The 24,759-nt window shown below is 40.5% G+C and overlaps 3 pseudogenes; all 3 read right to left on the bottom strand.

Moving 5' to 3' along the window:
* Nucleotides 1–3,783: 3,783 nt before the first annotated feature.
* On the bottom strand, nucleotides 3,784–5,812 carry LOC122210521 (annotated as a pseudogene).
* Nucleotides 5,813–10,928: 5,116 nt separating this feature from the next.
* LOC122210520 lies at nucleotides 10,929–13,762 on the bottom strand (annotated as a pseudogene).
* A 4,310-nt stretch (nucleotides 13,763–18,072) lies between these two features.
* On the bottom strand, nucleotides 18,073–20,906 carry LOC122210519 (annotated as a pseudogene).
* Nucleotides 20,907–24,759: the final 3,853 nt, after the last annotated feature.

Raw genomic sequence — 24,759 nt, 5'->3', positions numbered from 1 at the left:
TGCAGTGGTATACGTTAGTCGTATGTAGAAGTACAGGTTAAGTAGTGCTGTTATAGCTAGTAGTGTGGGTATTATAATTATTTCGTTTTTCGTTAGTTCCTGAATGATTATTCATTTTGGGATGAAGCCGGAGAGTGGAGGAAGGCCGCCTAGAGACACTATTAGTACTAGGATAAATGAGGTGATTAGGGGTGTTTTGTTTCATGTTTGTGATAGGGAGGATGTTGTTGTGGTGGAGTTGTGTATGAATAATATGAAGGTGGTTAGTGTTATGATGATGTAGATGGTCAGGTTTAAAATTATTATTGTGGGGCTATATATTATGATGGCTGCTATTCAGCCTATGTGGGCAATTGAGGAATATGCCATAATTTTTCGTAGTTGGGTTTGGTTAAGTCCTCCTCAGCCTCCGACTATAACTGATATGATGGCTATTGTTAGGAGTAGGTTGGGATTGATGGTGGGTGAGATTTGGTATAGGATTGATAGTGGAGCAATTTTTTGTCATGTGAGTAGGATTAGGCCTGAGGATATGGAGATTCCTTGTGTAACTTCGGGCACTCAGAAGTGGAATGGGGCTAGTCCTAGTTTTATTGCTAAGGCGGTTGTTATTATGATAGATGCTATGGGGTTGAGATCTTTTGATACAGTTCATTGTCCTGAATGCAGTAGGTTGATGATGATTCCTATTATTTTTTTATGAGGATGGGAATAATGGCTAATAGGTTTATTTCGAGGCCGATTCAGACTGTAAGTCAATGGGAGGCTGTTATTACGATTATAGTTCCTGAAATAACGGTTGATATAATGATAATAAAACTAGGGGGTTTGATTAGTATGGGAAGGGTATAAACCAACATTTTCGGGGTATGGGCCCGATAGCTTATTTAGCTGACCTTACTTTAGAATGTGGTGTAATATTGGTAGCACGAAGATTTTTGGATTTTTGGATTCTTAGGATTAGGTTCGATTCCTATAATTCTAGAAATAAGAGGGTTTGAACCTCTAAGTTTTACTCTATCAAAGTAACTCTTTTGTCAGCCATATTTCTTATGTTTGAGGTGGAATGCTTGCTGTACTGATGGGTAGGGAGACGTGTCATATACATAGGGCTAGGGTAAGGGGTAGAAAGCTTTTTCATAAGAGGTGTATTAATTGGTCATATCGGAATCGTGGGTAAGATGCTCGGATTCATAGGAAGGTGGTTGAATGATTGAATGATTAGGAAATTTAAAGTCCCTGTTGTGTTTTGGATGTATAGTAGTGCGACTAGGAGGGGTAGTGAGCCTACCAAGGTGTAGAATAGAAAGTATAGGCCAGCGTTTAGTCGCTCCGTTTGATTACCCCATCGAGTGATAATAATGAGGGTGGGGATTAATGTGGCTTCAAATAGAATGTAGACTATAATTAGTTCTGTGGCGGTGAATGTTATAATTAAGAGAAGTTGTAAGATAATAAGTATTGTGATGTATAGTTTTTTTCGGGCTAAGGTCTCTTTTGACAGGTGTGATTGACTAGCCATGAGCATCAGTGGTAGGAGTCATGTTGTTAATACTAGTCGAGGTGCAGAGAGTGAGTCTGAGAAAAATAGTAATGAGAGATTTAGGCTGTTGTCGCCTAGTTGATTTAAATAGGAGAGGCTAATAAGGCTGATCAGAAGGCTATAGGTAGTTGAGTTAATTCAGATTATGTTGGGTTTTGATAGTCATGTTATCGGTATGAGTATGGCAGTAGGGACAATAATTTTTAGCATTGTAGGAGGTTTAAGTTTTGTACATAGTCGGTGCCATATGTGTTTGATACCATTACTAGTAGGGATAAGCCCAGTGCCGCCTCGCAGGCTGCAAATACGAGCAGGATGATAGGAGTCATGCTAGCTAGTGTGAAGTGATTATTTAGAATTGCCACGGTTATCATGATAAATAGGGATAGTATTATGCCTTCTAGACATAGGAGGGAAGATATTAGGTGGGATCGGTACATCAGTAGTCCTATAAGTGACATGATGAAAGCCAGGAAGATATTAATATAGACTATGGACATCTGATAATTATAGGGTAAGCTACAATCTAATGAGTCGAAATCATTTGTTTTAGTTTAAACTAATTATCATATTCAGTTCACTCTAGTCCTTTTTGGGTTCATTCGTAGGCTAGGCTTGCGGCTAATAGAGAGATTAGTAGAAGAGCTATGGTAAGTATGGTTGATAATTTGTTTGTTTGTGAGGCCCAAGGAAGAGGGAGTAGTAGTGCAATTTCTAGGTCAAATAGCAAGAATGTAATCGCTACTAAGAAAAATTTTATAGAGAAAGGCAGGCGGGCGGATCCTATGGGGTCAAATCCACATTCATAAGGACTTGCTTTTTCTGCATAGATATTTAGTTGGGGTAGTCAGAATGCGATGAGTGCAAGTAGTGTGGCTAGAAGTGTATTGGTGAGCAGGGCGAGTATTACGTTTATTATTCCCTTTCGGATTATACCGAAACTGGTTGATTGGAAGTCAACTGTACTTGTTAATACTAAAGGAATAGGATCCTCATCAATAAATAGAAACGTATAGGAATAGTCAAACCACGTCTAGGAAATGTCAATATCAAGCAGCGGCTTCAAATGTGAATGGCTAGTATTTGTTTTGATGTTAGTTGTACTAATCACTGTTGAAGTGAGACTAAACGGTTATTAATTAGTCGGTTAGGTGAGGGGAATAGAATGCTGGGGAACATAATAATTAATACGACAACAGGCAATCCTATTATTGTTGGGGTAGTGAAAGAGGTGAATAGATTTTCGTTCACTTTTTTTCTCAAGGGTTAGGCTGTTTTAGTGCAGCTGTAGATTTGGGTTCCGGGCTTGAAGGATACAGGTGTTTTGAGATTTTTAGTTGAAATATAATAAACAGTGTTATAATTATTGAAATAATAGTGATGAATCAGGTTGACGTATCTAACTGTGGCATGTCATTAAGGGGAGGTTTAAACTCCCAGTTTTTAACTTAAAAGGTTAACGCTAGTTTAGCTTCTTAATGAATTTACAGTATAGACGCAGATCATTTTTCAAAATATGATAATGGGACTAGTTCAAGAACAATGGGCATAAAACTGTGGTTTGAGCCGCAGATCTCTGAGCACTGACCATAATAGAGTCCAGGTCGTGTACCCATTAGGGTTGTTTGGCTTAGTCGGCCTGGAATAGCATCAGTTTTTAGGCCCAGGGATGGGACGGCTCATGAGTGTAGTACGTCTTCTGATGAGATTAACACGCGAATGGTCACTTCTATTGGTAGTACTACTCGGTTATCAACTTCTAATAGTCGGAGTTCTCCGGGCTTTAGCTCTTGAGTGGGAATTATATAGGAGTCAAAGCTTAGGTCTTCATAGTCAGTGTATTCATAGCTTCAATACCATTGATGTCCCATGGTCTTTACAGTAAGAGAGGGGCTATTAATCTCGTCTATTATATAGAGAATTCGTAAGGAGGGTAGGGCAATGAGAATTAAGATGATAGCTGGTAAAATGGTTCAGATGGTTTCTACTTCTTGGGCATCCATTGTGCTTGTGTGCGTGAGTTTGGTTGTTAGTATTAGTGAGATGATATAAAGGACTAGGGAGCTAATTAGGAATACAATTATTAGTGTGTGATCATGGAAGTGTAGGAGCTCTTCTATGATGGGGGATGTAGCATCTTGAAAACCTAGTTGGAAGGGGTATGCCATGGAAGTACATAGGGCTTAAACCTATAATTTAACCCTGACAAAGTTATGTAATTGTTTTACTAATACTTCTTGATGGAGAAAGACATAATGGTTATGGTGTTGGCTTGAAACCAGTCTAAGGAGGTTCGATTCCTTCCTTTCTTATTTTAACAGCACATAGGTTGGCTCTTCAAATGTGTGATATGGAGGGGGACATCCATGCAGCCATTCAAGATTAGTTGTGGTTAGTTCCACTATGGCCACTTCTCGCTTTGATGCAAAAGCTTCTCACGCTATAAAAACTATTCATATTACTGCTGTTAGTGAAATAAAAGAGCCTATTGAGGAGATTGTGTTTCAAGTTGTATATGCGTCTGGGTAGTCAGAATAACGTCGAGGCATTCCGGACAGGCCTAGAAAGTGCTGAGGGAAGAACGTTATATTGACACCTACGAGCATAATCGTAAAATGAATTTTTGCCCAAGTATTATCGAGAGTATACCCTGCGAATAGGGGGAACCAATGGACGAAGCCTCCCTGTGAGAGCAAATACTGCTCCTATTGACAAGACATAGTGGAAGTGGGCTACTACGTAGCATGTGTCGTGAAGAACAATATCTAATGAGGAATTTGCTAGTACAATTCCTGTTAAGCCTCCTACGGTGAATAGGAAAATGAATCCCAGAGCTCATAGCATAGCAGGGGACCATTTGATATTACCTCCATGAAGAGTGGCCAGTCAGCTAAATACTTTTACCCCAGTGGGAATAGCAATAATTATAGTAGCTGATGTAAAGTATGCTCGTGTGTCCACATCTATCCCCACAGTAAACATGTGATGGGCTCATACGATAAAGCCCAGAAAGCCAATTGATATTATAGCTCAGACTATTCCCATGTAGCCAAAAGGTTCTTTTTTACCTGAGTAGTAGGTAACAATATGTGAAATTATTCCAAACCCGGGTAAAATTAAAATGTAGACTTCTGGGTGACCGAAAAATCAGAATAGGTGTTGATATAAGATAGGATCCCCTCCTCCGGCGGGGTCAAAAAATGTGGTGTTCAGATTTCGATCTGTCAGCAGTATAGTGATGCCTGCTGCTAAAACTGGTAGTGATAGAAGTAGCAATACAGCAGTGATTAAAACCGATCAGACAAATAGGGGTGTTTGATATTGGGATAGAGCAGGGGGTTTTATATTAATAATAGTAGTAATAAAATTAATAGCACCTAAGATTGAGGAGACACCTGCTAGGTGTAGTGAAAAAATAGTTAGATCTACGGATGCTCCTGCATGAGCTAGGTTGCCGGCTAGAGGTGGGTATACTGTCCATCCAGTCCCTGCTCCAGCCTCTACCATAGATGATGCGAGCAAAAGTAGGAAAGACGGGGGAAGGAGTCAGAAGCTCATATTATTCATTCGAGGGAATGCTATATCGGGGGCTCCAATTATTAGTGGAACCAATCAGTTTCCGAATCCTCCAATCATAATAGGCATTACTATAAAGAAGATTATTACAAAGGCATGGGCGGTGACGACTACATTATAAATTTGGTCGTCCCCTAGTAGCGTGCCAGGTTGACCCAGTTCGGCTCGGATTAAGAGACTGAGAGCGGTCCCTACCATACCGGCCCAGGCGCCAAATAGAAGGTAAAGAGTTCCAATATCTTTGTGATTGGTTGACAATAGTCAGCGGTTTATGAACATAGGTAAAATGGCTGAGTAAGCATTAGACTGTAAATCTAAAGACAGAGGTTCAGTCCTCTTTTTACCAAGTCCTGCAGTGAATGCCATATTGAATTGCAAATTCAAAGAAGCAGCTTGACGCTGCCGGGGCTTCTCCCGCCTTTTTTTTCTAGACGGCGGGAGAAGTAGATTGAAGCCAGTGGACTAGGGTATTTAGCTGTTAACTAAAATTTCGTGGGGTTGGGGCCCACCAATCTAGTAAGGGCTTAGCTTAATTAAAGTGTTTGATTTGCAATCAATTGATGTAAGATAGATTCTTGCAGTCCTTAGGATTAATTGGTATGCAGAAGTTAAGTCTGTTAGGGCTTACTTAGAGCTTTGAAGGCTCTTGGTCTAATTTAACCTAAACTTCTAATCTAGGATGGATAGTATTGGTGCGAGTGGTAGTAGCATGGTGGATATTACAACTAAGGCGGGGGGGGGGGGGGTAAAAGGATTGTTTTTTCTGTGCACTCGAATCGTCATTTTATTTTTATACAGTTGTTTGAGGGGAATATAGTCAGTGCAGTGGTATACGTTAGTCGTATGTAGAAGTACAGGTTAAGTAGTGCTGTTATAGCTAGTAGTGTGGGTATTATAATTATTTCGTTTTTCGTTAGTTCCTGAATGATTATTCATTTTGGGATGAAGCCGGAGAGTGGAGGAAGGCCGCCTAGAGACACTATTAGTACTAGGATAAATGAGGTGATTAGGGGTGTTTTGTTTCATGTTTGTGATAGGGAGGATGTTGTTGTGGTGGAGTTGTGTATGAATAATATGAAGGTGGTTAGTGTTATGATGATGTAGATGGTCAGGTTTAAAATTATTATTGTGGGGCTATATATTATGATGGCTGCTATTCAGCCTATGTGGGCAATTGAGGAATATGCCATAATTTTTCGTAGTTGGGTTTGGTTAAGTCCTCCTCAGCCTCCGACTATAACTGATATGATGGCTATTGTTAGGAGTAGGTTGGGATTGATGGTGGGTGAGATTTGGTATAGGATTGATAGTGGAGCAATTTTTTGTCATGTGAGTAGGATTAGGCCTGAGGATATGGAGATTCCTTGTGTAACTTCGGGCACTCAGAAGTGGAATGGGGCTAGTCCTAGTTTTATTGCTAAGGCGGTTGTTATTATGATAGATGCTATGGGGTTGAGATCTTTTGATACAGTTCATTGTCCTGAATGCAGTAGGTTGATGATGATTCCTATTATTTTTTTATGAGGATGGGAATAATGGCTAATAGGTTTATTTCGAGGCCGATTCAGACTGTAAGTCAATGGGAGGCTGTTATTACGATTATAGTTCCTGAAATAACGGTTGATATAATGATAATAAAACTAGGGGGTTTGATTAGTATGGGAAGGGTATAAACCAACATTTTCGGGGTATGGGCCCGATAGCTTATTTAGCTGACCTTACTTTAGAATGTGGTGTAATATTGGTAGCACGAAGATTTTTGGATTTTTGGATTCTTAGGATTAGGTTCGATTCCTATAATTCTAGAAATAAGAGGGTTTGAACCTCTAAGTTTTACTCTATCAAAGTAACTCTTTTGTCAGCCATATTTCTTATGTTTGAGGTGGAATGCTTGCTGTACTGATGGGTAGGGAGACGTGTCATATACATAGGGCTAGGGTAAGGGGTAGAAAGCTTTTTCATAAGAGGTGTATTAATTGGTCATATCGGAATCGTGGGTAAGATGCTCGGATTCATAGGAAGGTGGTTGAATGATTGAATGATTAGGAAATTTAAAGTCCCTGTTGTGTTTTGGATGTATAGTAGTGCGACTAGGAGGGGTAGTGAGCCTACCAAGGTGTAGAATAGAAAGTATAGGCCAGCGTTTAGTCGCTCCGTTTGATTACCCCATCGAGTGATAATAATGAGGGTGGGGATTAATGTGGCTTCAAATAGAATGTAGACTATAATTAGTTCTGTGGCGGTGAATGTTATAATTAAGAGAAGTTGTAAGATAATAAGTATTGTGATGTATAGTTTTTTTCGGGCTAAGGTCTCTTTTGACAGGTGTGATTGACTAGCCATGAGCATCAGTGGTAGGAGTCATGTTGTTAATACTAGTCGAGGTGCAGAGAGTGAGTCTGAGAAAAATAGTAATGAGAGATTTAGGCTGTTGTCGCCTAGTTGATTTAAATAGGAGAGGCTAATAAGGCTGATCAGAAGGCTATAGGTAGTTGAGTTAATTCAGATTATGTTGGGTTTTGATAGTCATGTTATCGGTATGAGTATGGCAGTAGGGACAATAATTTTTAGCATTGTAGGAGGTTTAAGTTTTGTACATAGTCGGTGCCATATGTGTTTGATACCATTACTAGTAGGGATAAGCCCAGTGCCGCCTCGCAGGCTGCAAATACGAGCAGGATGATAGGAGTCATGCTAGCTAGTGTGAAGTGATTATTTAGAATTGCCACGGTTATCATGATAAATAGGGATAGTATTATGCCTTCTAGACATAGGAGGGAAGATATTAGGTGGGATCGGTACATCAGTAGTCCTATAAGTGACATGATGAAAGCCAGGAAGATATTAATATAGACTATGGACATCTGATAATTATAGGGTAAGCTACAATCTAATGAGTCGAAATCATTTGTTTTAGTTTAAACTAATTATCATATTCAGTTCACTCTAGTCCTTTTTGGGTTCATTCGTAGGCTAGGCTTGCGGCTAATAGAGAGATTAGTAGAAGAGCTATGGTAAGTATGGTTGATAATTTGTTTGTTTGTGAGGCCCAAGGAAGAGGGAGTAGTAGTGCAATTTCTAGGTCAAATAGCAAGAATGTAATCGCTACTAAGAAAAATTTTATAGAGAAAGGCAGGCGGGCGGATCCTATGGGGTCAAATCCACATTCATAAGGACTTGCTTTTTCTGCATAGATATTTAGTTGGGGTAGTCAGAATGCGATGAGTGCAAGTAGTGTGGCTAGAAGTGTATTGGTGAGCAGGGCGAGTATTACGTTTATTATTCCCTTTCGGATTATACCGAAACTGGTTGATTGGAAGTCAACTGTACTTGTTAATACTAAAGGAATAGGATCCTCATCAATAAATAGAAACGTATAGGAATAGTCAAACCACGTCTAGGAAATGTCAATATCAAGCAGCGGCTTCAAATCCAAAGTGGTGGCTCGATGTGAAGTGATCTTTTCGTTGGCGCAAGAAGCATACAATTAGGAAGGTAGAGCCGATAATTACGTGTAGTCCGTGGAATCCTGTAGCCATGAAGAAGGTGGATCCGTAGACTCCGTCTGAGATTGTGAATGATGTTTCATAGTATTCGGAGGCTTGGAGGAGGGTGAAGTAGACTCCTAGGGAGATTGTAATAAATAGTGCTTGGAGTATGTGTTTTCGATTCCCTTCTATTAAACTATGGTGAGCTCAGGTGATTGACACTCCGGAAGCTAGAAGTACGGAGGTATTGAGTAGTGGGACTTCTAGGGGGTTTAGGGCAATAATACCTGTTGGTGGTCAGCATCCTCCCAATTCAGGAGTTGGGGCTAGACTTGAGTGGTAGAAGGCCCAGACAAAGCCTGCGAAGAAGAATACTTCTGAGGTGATAAAGAGAATTATTCCATAACGGAGACCGAGACCTTTTTGAACGATGGGTGTGTGGTGACCTTGGAATGTGCTTTCCCGAATAATGTCTCGTCACCATTGATATATAGTCAGTAGGTTAGTGGTTATACCTAGGGTCAATAATAGTATTGACTTGTAGTGAAATCATATGGCCAGACCTGAAGTTATCAGTAGGGCTGAAAGGGCTCCCGTAAGTGGCCATGGACTGGGGTTAACCATATGGTATGCGTGGGTTTGATGGGTCATTAAGTATTGTCATGTAGACACAGGCTTACAAGTAGGGTAAAGACGTAGGCTTGGATTAGAGCCACAGCAAATTCAAGGATTGTCAGTAGGATGAGGATAATAAAGGTAATTAAAGCAACAGAGGTACTAATGTTTGCTAGGGCCAGAGCAGCTCCTCCAATTAAGTGTATGAATAGGTGGCCTGCAGTAATGTTAGCTGTAAGTCGTACGGCCAGAGCCACGGGCTGGATAAAAAGGCTAATGGTTTCAATAATTACAAGCATAGGGATCAGGGGGATTGGTGTTCCTTGTGGTAGAAAAGTGGGCCAGGGACGCTTTAGTTTTGTGGCGAAACCCGGTGATTACGGTACCGGCTCATAGGGGAATAGCTATTCCTAAGTTTATTGATAATTGGGTAGTTGGAGTAAATGAGTGAGGCAGTCGACCTAACAGGTTTGTTGATCCAATAAATAAAATGAGAGATATGAGTATTAGGGCCCAAGTTTGTCCTTTGTGATTGTGAATGGCTAGTATTTGTTTTGATGTTAGTTGTACTAATCACTGTTGAAGTGAGACTAAACGGTTATTAATTAGTCGGTTAGGTGAGGGGAATAGAATGCTGGGGAACATAATAATTAATACGACAACAGGCAATCCTATTATTGTTGGGGTAGTGAAAGAGGTGAATAGATTTTCGTTCACTTTTTTTCTCAAGGGTTAGGCTGTTTTAGTGCAGCTGTAGATTTGGGTTCCGGGCTTGAAGGATACAGGTGTTTTGAGATTTTTAGTTGAAATATAATAAACAGTGTTATAATTATTGAAATAATAGTGATGAATCAGGTTGACGTATCTAACTGTGGCATGTCATTAAGGGGAGGTTTAAACTCCCAGTTTTTAACTTAAAAGGTTAACGCTAGTTTAGCTTCTTAATGAATTTACAGTATAGACGCAGATCATTTTTCAAAATATGATAATGGGACTAGTTCAAGAACAATGGGCATAAAACTGTGGTTTGAGCCGCAGATCTCTGAGCACTGACCATAATAGAGTCCAGGTCGTGTACCCATTAGGGTTGTTTGGCTTAGTCGGCCTGGAATAGCATCAGTTTTTAGGCCCAGGGATGGGACGGCTCATGAGTGTAGTACGTCTTCTGATGAGATTAACACGCGAATGGTCACTTCTATTGGTAGTACTACTCGGTTATCAACTTCTAATAGTCGGAGTTCTCCGGGCTTTAGCTCTTGAGTGGGAATTATATAGGAGTCAAAGCTTAGGTCTTCATAGTCAGTGTATTCATAGCTTCAATACCATTGATGTCCCATGGTCTTTACAGTAAGAGAGGGGCTATTAATCTCGTCTATTATATAGAGAATTCGTAAGGAGGGTAGGGCAATGAGAATTAAGATGATAGCTGGTAAAATGGTTCAGATGGTTTCTACTTCTTGGGCATCCATTGTGCTTGTGTGCGTGAGTTTGGTTGTTAGTATTAGTGAGATGATATAAAGGACTAGGGAGCTAATTAGGAATACAATTATTAGTGTGTGATCATGGAAGTGTAGGAGCTCTTCTATGATGGGGGATGTAGCATCTTGAAAACCTAGTTGGAAGGGGTATGCCATGGAAGTACATAGGGCTTAAACCTATAATTTAACCCTGACAAAGTTATGTAATTGTTTTACTAATACTTCTTGATGGAGAAAGACATAATGGTTATGGTGTTGGCTTGAAACCAGTCTAAGGAGGTTCGATTCCTTCCTTTCTTATTTTAACAGCACATAGGTTGGCTCTTCAAATGTGTGATATGGAGGGGGACATCCATGCAGCCATTCAAGATTAGTTGTGGTTAGTTCCACTATGGCCACTTCTCGCTTTGATGCAAAAGCTTCTCACGCTATAAAAACTATTCATATTACTGCTGTTAGTGAAATAAAAGAGCCTATTGAGGAGATTGTGTTTCAAGTTGTATATGCGTCTGGGTAGTCAGAATAACGTCGAGGCATTCCGGACAGGCCTAGAAAGTGCTGAGGGAAGAACGTTATATTGACACCTACGAGCATAATCGTAAAATGAATTTTTGCCCAAGTATTATCGAGAGTATACCCTGCGAATAGGGGGAACCAATGGACGAAGCCTCCCTGTGAGAGCAAATACTGCTCCTATTGACAAGACATAGTGGAAGTGGGCTACTACGTAGCATGTGTCGTGAAGAACAATATCTAATGAGGAATTTGCTAGTACAATTCCTGTTAAGCCTCCTACGGTGAATAGGAAAATGAATCCCAGAGCTCATAGCATAGCAGGGGACCATTTGATATTACCTCCATGAAGAGTGGCCAGTCAGCTAAATACTTTTACCCCAGTGGGAATAGCAATAATTATAGTAGCTGATGTAAAGTATGCTCGTGTGTCCACATCTATCCCCACAGTAAACATGTGATGGGCTCATACGATAAAGCCCAGAAAGCCAATTGATATTATAGCTCAGACTATTCCCATGTAGCCAAAAGGTTCTTTTTTACCTGAGTAGTAGGTAACAATATGTGAAATTATTCCAAACCCGGGTAAAATTAAAATGTAGACTTCTGGGTGACCGAAAAATCAGAATAGGTGTTGATATAAGATAGGATCCCCTCCTCCGGCGGGGTCAAAAAATGTGGTGTTCAGATTTCGATCTGTCAGCAGTATAGTGATGCCTGCTGCTAAAACTGGTAGTGATAGAAGTAGCAATACAGCAGTGATTAAAACCGATCAGACAAATAGGGGTGTTTGATATTGGGATAGAGCAGGGGGTTTTATATTAATAATAGTAGTAATAAAATTAATAGCACCTAAGATTGAGGAGACACCTGCTAGGTGTAGTGAAAAAATAGTTAGATCTACGGATGCTCCTGCATGAGCTAGGTTGCCGGCTAGAGGTGGGTATACTGTCCATCCAGTCCCTGCTCCAGCCTCTACCATAGATGATGCGAGCAAAAGTAGGAAAGACGGGGGAAGGAGTCAGAAGCTCATATTATTCATTCGAGGGAATGCTATATCGGGGGCTCCAATTATTAGTGGAACCAATCAGTTTCCGAATCCTCCAATCATAATAGGCATTACTATAAAGAAGATTATTACAAAGGCATGGGCGGTGACGACTACATTATAAATTTGGTCGTCCCCTAGTAGCGTGCCAGGTTGACCCAGTTCGGCTCGGATTAAGAGACTGAGAGCGGTCCCTACCATACCGGCCCAGGCGCCAAATAGAAGGTAAAGAGTTCCAATATCTTTGTGATTGGTTGACAATAGTCAGCGGTTTATGAACATAGGTAAAATGGCTGAGTAAGCATTAGACTGTAAATCTAAAGACAGAGGTTCAGTCCTCTTTTTACCAAGTCCTGCAGTGAATGCCATATTGAATTGCAAATTCAAAGAAGCAGCTTGACGCTGCCGGGGCTTCTCCCGCCTTTTTTTTCTAGACGGCGGGAGAAGTAGATTGAAGCCAGTGGACTAGGGTATTTAGCTGTTAACTAAAATTTCGTGGGGTTGGGGCCCACCAATCTAGTAAGGGCTTAGCTTAATTAAAGTGTTTGATTTGCAATCAATTGATGTAAGATAGATTCTTGCAGTCCTTAGGATTAATTGGTATGCAGAAGTTAAGTCTGTTAGGGCTTACTTAGAGCTTTGAAGGCTCTTGGTCTAATTTAACCTAAACTTCTAATCTAGGATGGATAGTATTGGTGCGAGTGGTAGTAGCATGGTGGATATTACAACTAAGGCGGGGGGGGGGGGGTAAAAGGATTGTTTTTTCTGTGCACTCGAATCGTCATTTTATTTTTATACAGTTGTTTGAGGGGAATATAGTCAGTGCAGTGGTATACGTTAGTCGTATGTAGAAGTACAGGTTAAGTAGTGCTGTTATAGCTAGTAGTGTGGGTATTATAATTATTTCGTTTTTCGTTAGTTCCTGAATGATTATTCATTTTGGGATGAAGCCGGAGAGTGGAGGAAGGCCGCCTAGAGACACTATTAGTACTAGGATAAATGAGGTGATTAGGGGTGTTTTGTTTCATGTTTGTGATAGGGAGGATGTTGTTGTGGTGGAGTTGTGTATGAATAATATGAAGGTGGTTAGTGTTATGATGATGTAGATGGTCAGGTTTAAAATTATTATTGTGGGGCTATATATTATGATGGCTGCTATTCAGCCTATGTGGGCAATTGAGGAATATGCCATAATTTTTCGTAGTTGGGTTTGGTTAAGTCCTCCTCAGCCTCCGACTATAACTGATATGATGGCTATTGTTAGGAGTAGGTTGGGATTGATGGTGGGTGAGATTTGGTATAGGATTGATAGTGGAGCAATTTTTTGTCATGTGAGTAGGATTAGGCCTGAGGATATGGAGATTCCTTGTGTAACTTCGGGCACTCAGAAGTGGAATGGGGCTAGTCCTAGTTTTATTGCTAAGGCGGTTGTTATTATGATAGATGCTATGGGGTTGAGATCTTTTGATACAGTTCATTGTCCTGAATGCAGTAGGTTGATGATGATTCCTATTATTTTTTTATGAGGATGGGAATAATGGCTAATAGGTTTATTTCGAGGCCGATTCAGACTGTAAGTCAATGGGAGGCTGTTATTACGATTATAGTTCCTGAAATAACGGTTGATATAATGATAATAAAACTAGGGGGTTTGATTAGTATGGGAAGGGTATAAACCAACATTTTCGGGGTATGGGCCCGATAGCTTATTTAGCTGACCTTACTTTAGAATGTGGTGTAATATTGGTAGCACGAAGATTTTTGGATTTTTGGATTCTTAGGATTAGGTTCGATTCCTATAATTCTAGAAATAAGAGGGTTTGAACCTCTAAGTTTTACTCTATCAAAGTAACTCTTTTGTCAGCCATATTTCTTATGTTTGAGGTGGAATGCTTGCTGTACTGATGGGTAGGGAGACGTGTCATATACATAGGGCTAGGGTAAGGGGTAGAAAGCTTTTTCATAAGAGGTGTATTAATTGGTCATATCGGAATCGTGGGTAAGATGCTCGGATTCATAGGAAGGTGGTTGAATGATTGAATGATTAGGAAATTTAAAGTCCCTGTTGTGTTTTGGATGTATAGTAGTGCGACTAGGAGGGGTAGTGAGCCTACCAAGGTGTAGAATAGAAAGTATAGGCCAGCGTTTAGTCGCTCCGTTTGATTACCCCATCGAGTGATAATAATGAGGGTGGGGATTAATGTGGCTTCAAATAGAATGTAGACTATAATTAGTTCTGTGGCGGTGAATGTTATAATTAAGAGAAGTTGTAAGATAATAAGTATTGTGATGTATAGTTTTTTTCGGGCTAAGGTCTCTTTTGACAGGTGTGATTGACTAGCCATGAGCATCAGTGGTAGGAGTCATGTTGTTAATACTAGTCGAGGTGCAGAGAGTGAGTCTGAGAAAAATAGTAATGAGAGATTTAGGCTGTTGTCGCCTAGTTGATTTAAATAGGAGAGGCTAATAAGGCTGATCAGAAGGCTATAGGTAGTTGAGTTAATTCAGATTATGTTGGGTTTTGATAGTCATGTTATCGGTATGAGTATGGCAGTAGGGACAATAATTTTTAGCATTGTAGGAGGTTTAAGTTTTGTACATAGTCGGTGCCATATGTGTTTGATACCATTACTAGTAGGGATAAGCCCAGTGCCGCCTCGCAGGCTGCAAATACGAGCAGGATGATAGGAGTCATGCTAGCTAGTGTGAAGTGATTATTTAGAATTGCCACGGTTATCATGATAAATAGGGATAGTATTATGCCTTCTAGACATAGGAGGGAAGATATTAGGTGGGATCGGTACATCAGTAGTCCTATAAGTGACATGATGAAAGCCAGGAAGATATTAATATAGACTATGGACATCTGATAATTATAGGGTAAGCTACAATCTAATGAGTCGAAATCATTTGTTTTAGTTTAAACTAATTATCATATTCAGTTCACTCTAGTCCTTTTTGGGTTCATTCGTAGGCTAGGCTTGCGGCTAATAGAGAGATTAGTAGAAGAGCTATGGTAAGTATGGTTGATAATTTGTTTGTTTGTGAGGCCCAAGGAAGAGGGAGTAGTAGTGCAATTTCTAGGTCAAATAGCAAGAATGTAATCGCTACTAAGAAAAATTTTATAGAGAAAGGCAGGCGGGCGGATCCTATGGGGTCAAATCCACATTCATAAGGACTTGCTTTTTCTGCATAGATATTTAGTTGGGGTAGTCAGAATGCGATGAGTGCAAGTAGTGTGGCTAGAAGTGTATTGGTGAGCAGGGCGAGTATTACGTTTATTATTCCCTTTCGGATTATACCGAAACTGGTTGATTGGAAGTCAACTGTACTTGTTAATACTAAAGGAATAGGATCCTCATCAATAAATAGAAACGTATAGGAATAGTCAAACCACGTCTAGGAAATGTCAATATCAAGCAGCGGCTTCAAATCCAAAGTGGTGGCTCGATGTGAAGTGATCTTTTCGTTGGCGCAAGAAGCATACAATTAGGAAGGTAGAGCCGATAATTACGTGTAGTCCGTGGAATCCTGTAGCCATGAAGAAGGTGGATCCGTAGACTCCGTCTGAGATTGTGAATGATGTTTCATAGTATTCGGAGGCTTGGAGGAGGGTGAAGTAGACTCCTAGGGAGATTGTAATAAATAGTGCTTGGAGTATGTGTTTTCGATTCCCTTCTATTAAACTATGGTGAGCTCAGGTGATTGACACTCCGGAAGCTAGAAGTACGGAGGTATTGAGTAGTGGGACTTCTAGGGGGTTTAGGGCAATAATACCTGTTGGTGGTCAGCATCCTCCCAATTCAGGAGTTGGGGCTAGACTTGAGTGGTAGAAGGCCCAGACAAAGCCTGCGAAGAAGAATACTTCTGAGGTGATAAAGAGAATTATTCCATAACGGAGACCGAGACCTTTTTGAACGATGGGTGTGTGGTGACCTTGGAATGTGCTTTCCCGAATAATGTCTCGTCACCATTGATATATAGTCAGTAGGTTAGTGGTTATACCTAGGGTCAATAATAGTATTGACTTGTAGTGAAATCATATGGCCAGACCTGAAGTTATCAGTAGGGCTGAAAGGGCTCCCGTAAGTGGCCATGGACTGGGGTTAACCATATGGTATGCGTGGGTTTGATGGGTCATTAAGTATTGTCATGTAGACACAGGCTTACAAGTAGGGTAAAGACGTAGGCTTGGATTAGAGCCACAGCAAATTCAAGGATTGTCAGTAGGATGAGGATAATAAAGGTAATTAAAGCAACAGAGGTACTAATGTTTGCTAGGGCCAGAGCAGCTCCTCCAATTAAGTGTATGAATAGGTGGCCTGCAGTAATGTTAGCTGTAAGTCGTACGGCCAGAGCCACGGGCTGGATAAAAAGGCTAATGGTTTCAATAATTACAAGCATAGGGATCAGGGGGATTGGTGTTCCTTGTGGTAGAAAAGTGGGCCAGGGACGCTTTAGTTTTGTGGCGAAACCCGGTGATTACGGTACCGGCTCATAGGGGAATAGCTATTCCTAAGTTTATTGATAATTGGGTAGTTGGAGTAAATGAGTGAGGCAGTCGACCTAACAGGTTTGTTGATCCAATAAATAAAATGAGAGATATGAGTATTAGGGCCCAAGTTTGTCCTTTGTGATTGTGAATGGCTAGTATTTGTTTTGATGTTAGTTGTACTAATCACTGTTGAAGTGAGACTAAACGGTTATTAATTAGTCGGTTAGGTGAGGGGAATAGAATGCTGGGGAACATAATAATTAATACGACAACAGGCAATCCTATTATTGTTGGGGTAGTGAAAGAGGTGAATAGATTTTCGTTCACTTTTTTTCTCAAGGGTTAGGCTGTTTTAGTGCAGCTGTAGATTTGGGTTCCGGGCTTGAAGGATACAGGTGTTTTGAGATTTTTAGTTGAAATATAATAAACAGTGTTATAATTATTGAAATAATAGTGATGAATCAGGTTGACGTATCTAACTGTGGCATGTCATTAAGGGGAGGTTTAAACTCCCAGTTTTTAACTTAAAAGGTTAACGCTAGTTTAGCTTCTTAATGAATTTACAGTATAGACGCAGATCATTTTTCAAAATATGATAATGGGACTAGTTCAAGAACAATGGGCATAAAACTGTGGTTTGAGCCGCAGATCTCTGAGCACTGACCATAATAGAGTCCAGGTCGTGTACCCATTAGGGTTGTTTGGCTTAGTCGGCCTGGAATAGCATCAGTTTTTAGGCCCAGGGATGGGACGGCTCATGAGTGTAGTACGTCTTCTGATGAGATTAACACGCGAATGGTCACTTCTATTGGTAGTACTACTCGGTTATCAACTTCTAATAGTCGGAGTTCTCCGGGCTTTAGCTCTTGAGTGGGAATTATATAGGAGTCAAAGCTTAGGTCTTCATAGTCAGTGTATTCATAGCTTCAATACCATTGATGTCCCATGGTCTTTACAGTAAGAGAGGGGCTATTAATCTCGTCTATTATATAGAGAATTCGTAAGGAGGGTAGGGCAATGAGAATTAAGATGATAGCTGGTAAAATGGTTCAGATGGTTTCTACTTCTTGGGCATCCATTGTGCTTGTGTGCGTGAGTTTGGTTGTTAGTATTAGTGAGATGATATAAAGGACTAGGGAGCTAATTAGGAATACAATTATTAGTGTGTGATCATGGAAGTGTAGGAGCTCTTCTATGATGGGGGATGTAGCATCTTGAAAACCTAGTTGGAAGGGGTATGCCATGGAAGTACATAGGGCTTAAACCTATAATTTAACCCTGACAAAGTTATGTAATTGTTTTACTAATACTTCTTGATGGAGAAAGACATAATGGTTATGGTGTTGGCTTGAAACCAGTCTAAGGAGGTTCGATTCCTTCCTTTCTTATTTTAACAGCACATAGGTTGGCTCTTCAAATGTGTGATATGGAGGGGGACATCCATGCAGCCATTCAAGATTAGTTGTGGTTAGTTCCACTATGGCCACTTCTCGCTTTGATGCAAAAGCTTCTCACGCTATAAAAACTATTCATATTACTGCTGTTAGTGAAATAAAAGAGCCTATTGAGGAGATTGTGTTTCAAGTTGTATATGCGTCTGGGTAGTCAGAATAACGTCGAGGCATTCCGGACAGGCCTAGAAAGTGCTGAGGGAAGAACGTTATATTGACACCTACGAGCATAATCGTAAAATGAATTTTTGCCCAAGTATTATCGAGAGTATACCCTGCGAATAGGGGGAACCAATGGACGAAGCCTCCCTGTGAGAGCAAATACTGCTCCTATTGACAAGACATAGTGGAAGTGGGCTACTACGTAGCATGTGTCGTGAAGAACAATATCTAATGAGGAATTTGCTAGTACAATTCCTGTTAAGCCTCCTACGGTGAATAGGAAAATGAATCCCAGAGCTCATAGCATAGCAGGGGACCATTTGATATTACCTCCATGAAGAGTGGCCAGTCAGCTAAATACTTTTACCCCAGTGGGAATAGCAATAATTATAGTAGCTGATGTAAAGTATGCTCGTGTGTCCACATCTATCCCCACAGTAAACATGTGATGGGCTCATACGATAAAGCCCAGAAAGCCAATTGATATTATAGCTCAGACTATTCCCATGTAGCCAAAAGGTTCTTTTTTACCTGAGTAGTAGGTAACAATATGTGAAATTATTCCAAACCCGGGTAAAATTAAAATGTAGACTTCTGGGTGACCGAAAAATCAGAATAGGTGTTGATATAAGATAGGATCCCCTCCTCCGGCGGGGTCAAAAAATGTGGTGTTCAGATTTCGATCTGTCAGCAGTATAGTGATGCCTGCTGCTAAAACTGGTAGTGATAGAAGTAGCAATACAGCAGTGATTAAAACCGATCAGACAAATAGGGGTGTTTGATATTGGGATAGAGCAGGGGGTTTTATATTAATAATAGTAGTAATAAAATTAATAGCACCTAAGATTGAGGAGACACCTGCTAGGTGTAGTGAAAAAATAGTTAGATCTACGGATGCTCCTGCATGAGCTAGGTTGCCGGCTAGAGGTGGGTATACTGTCCATCCAGTCCCTGCTCCAGCCTCTACCATAGATGATGCGAGCAAAAGTAGGAAAGACGGGGGAAGGAGTCAGAAGCTCATATTATTCATTCGAGGGAATGCTATATCGGGGGCTCCAATTATTAGTGGAACCAATCAGTTTCCGAATCCTCCAATCATAATAGGCATTACTATAAAGAAGATTATTACAAAGGCATGGGCGGTGACGACTACATTATAAATTTGGTCGTCCCCTAGTAGCGTGCCAGGTTGACCCAGTTCGGCTCGGATTAAGAGACTGAGAGCGGTCCCTACCATACCGGCCCAGGCGCCAAATAGAAGGTAAAGAGTTCCAATATCTTTGTGATTGGTTGACAATAGTCAGCGGTTTATGAACATAGGTAAAATGGCTGAGTAAGCATTAGACTGTAAATCTAAAGACAGAGGTTCAGTCCTCTTTTTACCAAGTCCTGCAGTGAATGCCATATTGAATTGCAAATTCAAAGAAGCAGCTTGACGCTGCCGGGGCTTCTCCCGCCTTTTTTTTCTAGACGGCGGGAGAAGTAGATTGAAGCCAGTGGACTAGGGTATTTAGCTGTTAACTAAAATTTCGTGGGGTTGGGGCCCACCAATCTAGTAAGGGCTTAGCTTAATTAAAGTGTTTGATTTGCAATCAATTGATGTAAGATAGATTCTTGCAGTCCTTAGGATTAATTGGTATGCAGAAGTTAAGTCTGTTAGGGCTTACTTAGAGCTTTGAAGGCTCTTGGTCTAATTTAACCTAAACTTCTAATCTAGGATGGATAGTATTGGTGCGAGTGGTAGTAGCATGGTGGATATTACAACTAAGGCGGGGGGGGGGGGGTAAAAGGATTGTTTTTTCTGTGCACTCGAATCGTCATTTTATTTTTATACAGTTGTTTGAGGGGAATATAGTCAGTGCAGTGGTATACGTTAGTCGTATGTAGAAGTACAGGTTAAGTAGTGCTGTTATAGCTAGTAGTGTGGGTATTATAATTATTTCGTTTTTCGTTAGTTCCTGAATGATTATTCATTTTGGGATGAAGCCGGAGAGTGGAGGAAGGCCGCCTAGAGACACTATTAGTACTAGGATAAATGAGGTGATTAGGGGTGTTTTGTTTCATGTTTGTGATAGGGAGGATGTTGTTGTGGTGGAGTTGTGTATGAATAATATGAAGGTGGTTAGTGTTATGATGATGTAGATGGTCAGGTTTAAAATTATTATTGTGGGGCTATATATTATGATGGCTGCTATTCAGCCTATGTGGGCAATTGAGGAATATGCCATAATTTTTCGTAGTTGGGTTTGGTTAAGTCCTCCTCAGCCTCCGACTATAACTGATATGATGGCTATTGTTAGGAGTAGGTTGGGATTGATGGTGGGTGAGATTTGGTATAGGATTGATAGTGGAGCAATTTTTTGTCATGTGAGTAGGATTAGGCCTGAGGATATGGAGATTCCTTGTGTAACTTCGGGCACTCAGAAGTGGAATGGGGCTAGTCCTAGTTTTATTGCTAAGGCGGTTGTTATTATGATAGATGCTATGGGGTTGAGATCTTTTGATACAGTTCATTGTCCTGAATGCAGTAGGTTGATGATGATTCCTATTATTTTTTTATGAGGATGGGAATAATGGCTAATAGGTTTATTTCGAGGCCGATTCAGACTGTAAGTCAATGGGAGGCTGTTATTACGATTATAGTTCCTGAAATAACGGTTGATATAATGATAATAAAACTAGGGGGTTTGATTAGTATGGGAAGGGTATAAACCAACATTTTCGGGGTATGGGCCCGATAGCTTATTTAGCTGACCTTACTTTAGAATGTGGTGTAATATTGGTAGCACGAAGATTTTTGGATTTTTGGATTCTTAGGATTAGGTTCGATTCCTATAATTCTAGAAATAAGAGGGTTTGAACCTCTAAGTTTTACTCTATCAAAGTAACTCTTTTGTCAGCCATATTTCTTATGTTTGAGGTGGAATGCTTGCTGTACTGATGGGTAGGGAGACGTGTCATATACATAGGGCTAGGGTAAGGGGTAGAAAGCTTTTTCATAAGAGGTGTATTAATTGGTCATATCGGAATCGTGGGTAAGATGCTCGGATTCATAGGAAGGTGGTTGAATGATTGAATGATTAGGAAATTTAAAGTCCCTGTTGTGTTTTGGATGTATAGTAGTGCGACTAGGAGGGGTAGTGAGCCTACCAAGGTGTAGAATAGAAAGTATAGGCCAGCGTTTAGTCGCTCCGTTTGATTACCCCATCGAGTGATAATAATGAGGGTGGGGATTAATGTGGCTTCAAATAGAATGTAGACTATAATTAGTTCTGTGGCGGTGAATGTTATAATTAAGAGAAGTTGTAAGATAATAAGTATTGTGATGTATAGTTTTTTTCGGGCTAAGGTCTCTTTTGACAGGTGTGATTGACTAGCCATGAGCATCAGTGGTAGGAGTCATGTTGTTAATACTAGTCGAGGTGCAGAGAGTGAGTCTGAGAAAAATAGTAATGAGAGATTTAGGCTGTTGTCGCCTAGTTGATTTAAATAGGAGAGGCTAATAAGGCTGATCAGAAGGCTATAGGTAGTTGAGTTAATTCAGATTATGTTGGGTTTTGATAGTCATGTTATCGGTATGAGTATGGCAGTAGGGACAATAATTTTTAGCATTGTAGGAGGTTTAAGTTTTGTACATAGTCGGTGCCATATGTGTTTGATACCATTACTAGTAGGGATAAGCCCAGTGCCGCCTCGCAGGCTGCAAATACGAGCAGGATGATAGGAGTCATGCTAGCTAGTGTGAAGTGATTATTTAGAATTGCCACGGTTATCATGATAAATAGGGATAGTATTATGCCTTCTAGACATAGGAGGGAAGATATTAGGTGGGATCGGTACATCAGTAGTCCTATAAGTGACATGATGAAAGCCAGGAAGATATTAATATAGACTATGGACATCTGATAATTATAGGGTAAGCTACAATCTAATGAGTCGAAATCATTTGTTTTAGTTTAAACTAATTATCATATTCAGTTCACTCTAGTCCTTTTTGGGTTCATTCGTAGGCTAGGCTTGCGGCTAATAGAGAGATTAGTAGAAGAGCTATGGTAAGTATGGTTGATAATTTGTTTGTTTGTGAGGCCCAAGGAAGAGGGAGTAGTAGTGCAATTTCTAGGTCAAATAGCAAGAATGTAATCGCTACTAAGAAAAATTTTATAGAGAAAGGCAGGCGGGCGGATCCTATGGGGTCAAATCCACATTCATAAGGACTTGCTTTTTCTGCATAGATATTTAGTTGGGGTAGTCAGAATGCGATGAGTGCAAGTAGTGTGGCTAGAAGTGTATTGGTGAGCAGGGCGAGTATTACGTTTATTATTCCCTTTCGGATTATACCGAAACTGGTTGATTGGAAGTCAACTGTACTTGTTAATACTAAAGGAATAGGATCCTCATCAATAAATAGAAACGTATAGGAATAGTCAAACCACGTCTAGGAAATGTCAATATCAAGCAGCGGCTTCAAATCCAAAGTGGTGGCTCGATGTGAAGTGATCTTTTCGTTGGCGCAAGAAGCATACAATTAGGAAGGTAGAGCCGATAATTACGTGTAGTCCGTGGAATCCTGTAGCCATGAAGAAGGTGGATCCGTAGACTCCGTCTGAGATTGTGAATGATGTTTCATAGTATTCGGAGGCTTGGAGGAGGGTGAAGTAGACTCCTAGGGAGATTGTAATAAATAGTGCTTGGAGTATGTGTTTTCGATTCCCTTCTATTAAACTATGGTGAGCTCAGGTGATTGACACTCCGGAAGCTAGAAGTACGGAGGTATTGAGTAGTGGGACTTCTAGGGGGTTTAGGGCAATAATACCTGTTGGTGGTCAGCATCCTCCCAATTCAGGAGTTGGGGCTAGACTTGAGTGGTAGAAGGCCCAGACAAAGCCTGCGAAGAAGAATACTTCTGAGGTGATAAAGAGAATTATTCCATAACGGAGACCGAGACCTTTTTGAACGATGGGTGTGTGGTGACCTTGGAATGTGCTTTCCCGAATAATGTCTCGTCACCATTGATATATAGTCAGTAGGTTAGTGGTTATACCTAGGGTCAATAATAGTATTGACTTGTAGTGAAATCATATGGCCAGACCTGAAGTTATCAGTAGGGCTGAAAGGGCTCCCGTAAGTGGCCATGGACTGGGGTTAACCATATGGTATGCGTGGGTTTGATGGGTCATTAAGTATTGTCATGTAGACACAGGCTTACAAGTAGGGTAAAGACGTAGGCTTGGATTAGAGCCACAGCAAATTCAAGGATTGTCAGTAGGATGAGGATAATAAAGGTAATTAAAGCAACAGAGGTACTAATGTTTGCTAGGGCCAGAGCAGCTCCTCCAATTAAGTGTATGAATAGGTGGCCTGCAGTAATGTTAGCTGTAAGTCGTACGGCCAGAGCCACGGGCTGGATAAAAAGGCTAATGGTTTCAATAATTACAAGCATAGGGATCAGGGGGATTGGTGTTCCTTGTGGTAGAAAAGTGGGCCAGGGACGCTTTAGTTTTGTGGCGAAACCCGGTGATTACGGTACCGGCTCATAGGGGAATAGCTATTCCTAAGTTTATTGATAATTGGGTAGTTGGAGTAAATGAGTGAGGCAGTCGACCTAACAGGTTTGTTGATCCAATAAATAAAATGAGAGATATGAGTATTAGGGCCCAAGTTTGTCCTTTGTGATTGTGAATGGCTAGTATTTGTTTTGATGTTAGTTGTACTAATCACTGTTGAAGTGAGACTAAACGGTTATTAATTAGTCGGTTAGGTGAGGGGAATAGAATGCTGGGGAACATAATAATTAATACGACAACAGGCAATCCTATTATTGTTGGGGTAGTGAAAGAGGTGAATAGATTTTCGTTCACTTTTTTTCTCAAGGGTTAGGCTGTTTTAGTGCAGCTGTAGATTTGGGTTCCGGGCTTGAAGGATACAGGTGTTTTGAGATTTTTAGTTGAAATATAATAAACAGTGTTATAATTATTGAAATAATAGTGATGAATCAGGTTGACGTATCTAACTGTGGCATGTCATTAAGGGGAGGTTTAAACTCCCAGTTTTTAACTTAAAAGGTTAACGCTAGTTTAGCTTCTTAATGAATTTACAGTATAGACGCAGATCATTTTTCAAAATATGATAATGGGACTAGTTCAAGAACAATGGGCATAAAACTGTGGTTTGAGCCGCAGATCTCTGAGCACTGACCATAATAGAGTCCAGGTCGTGTACCCATTAGGGTTGTTTGGCTTAGTCGGCCTGGAATAGCATCAGTTTTTAGGCCCAGGGATGGGACGGCTCATGAGTGTAGTACGTCTTCTGATGAGATTAACACGCGAATGGTCACTTCTATTGGTAGTACTACTCGGTTATCAACTTCTAATAGTCGGAGTTCTCCGGGCT

This window comes from Panthera leo, chromosome F2 (assembly GCF_018350215.1).
Source record: "Panthera leo isolate Ple1 chromosome F2, P.leo_Ple1_pat1.1, whole genome shotgun sequence".
In the NCBI taxonomy this organism is placed as follows: Eukaryota; Metazoa; Chordata; class Mammalia; order Carnivora; family Felidae; genus Panthera; species Panthera leo.
The sequence above is the reverse complement of the archived record's forward strand: the minus strand, read 5'-3'. Positions and strand labels throughout refer to the sequence as shown.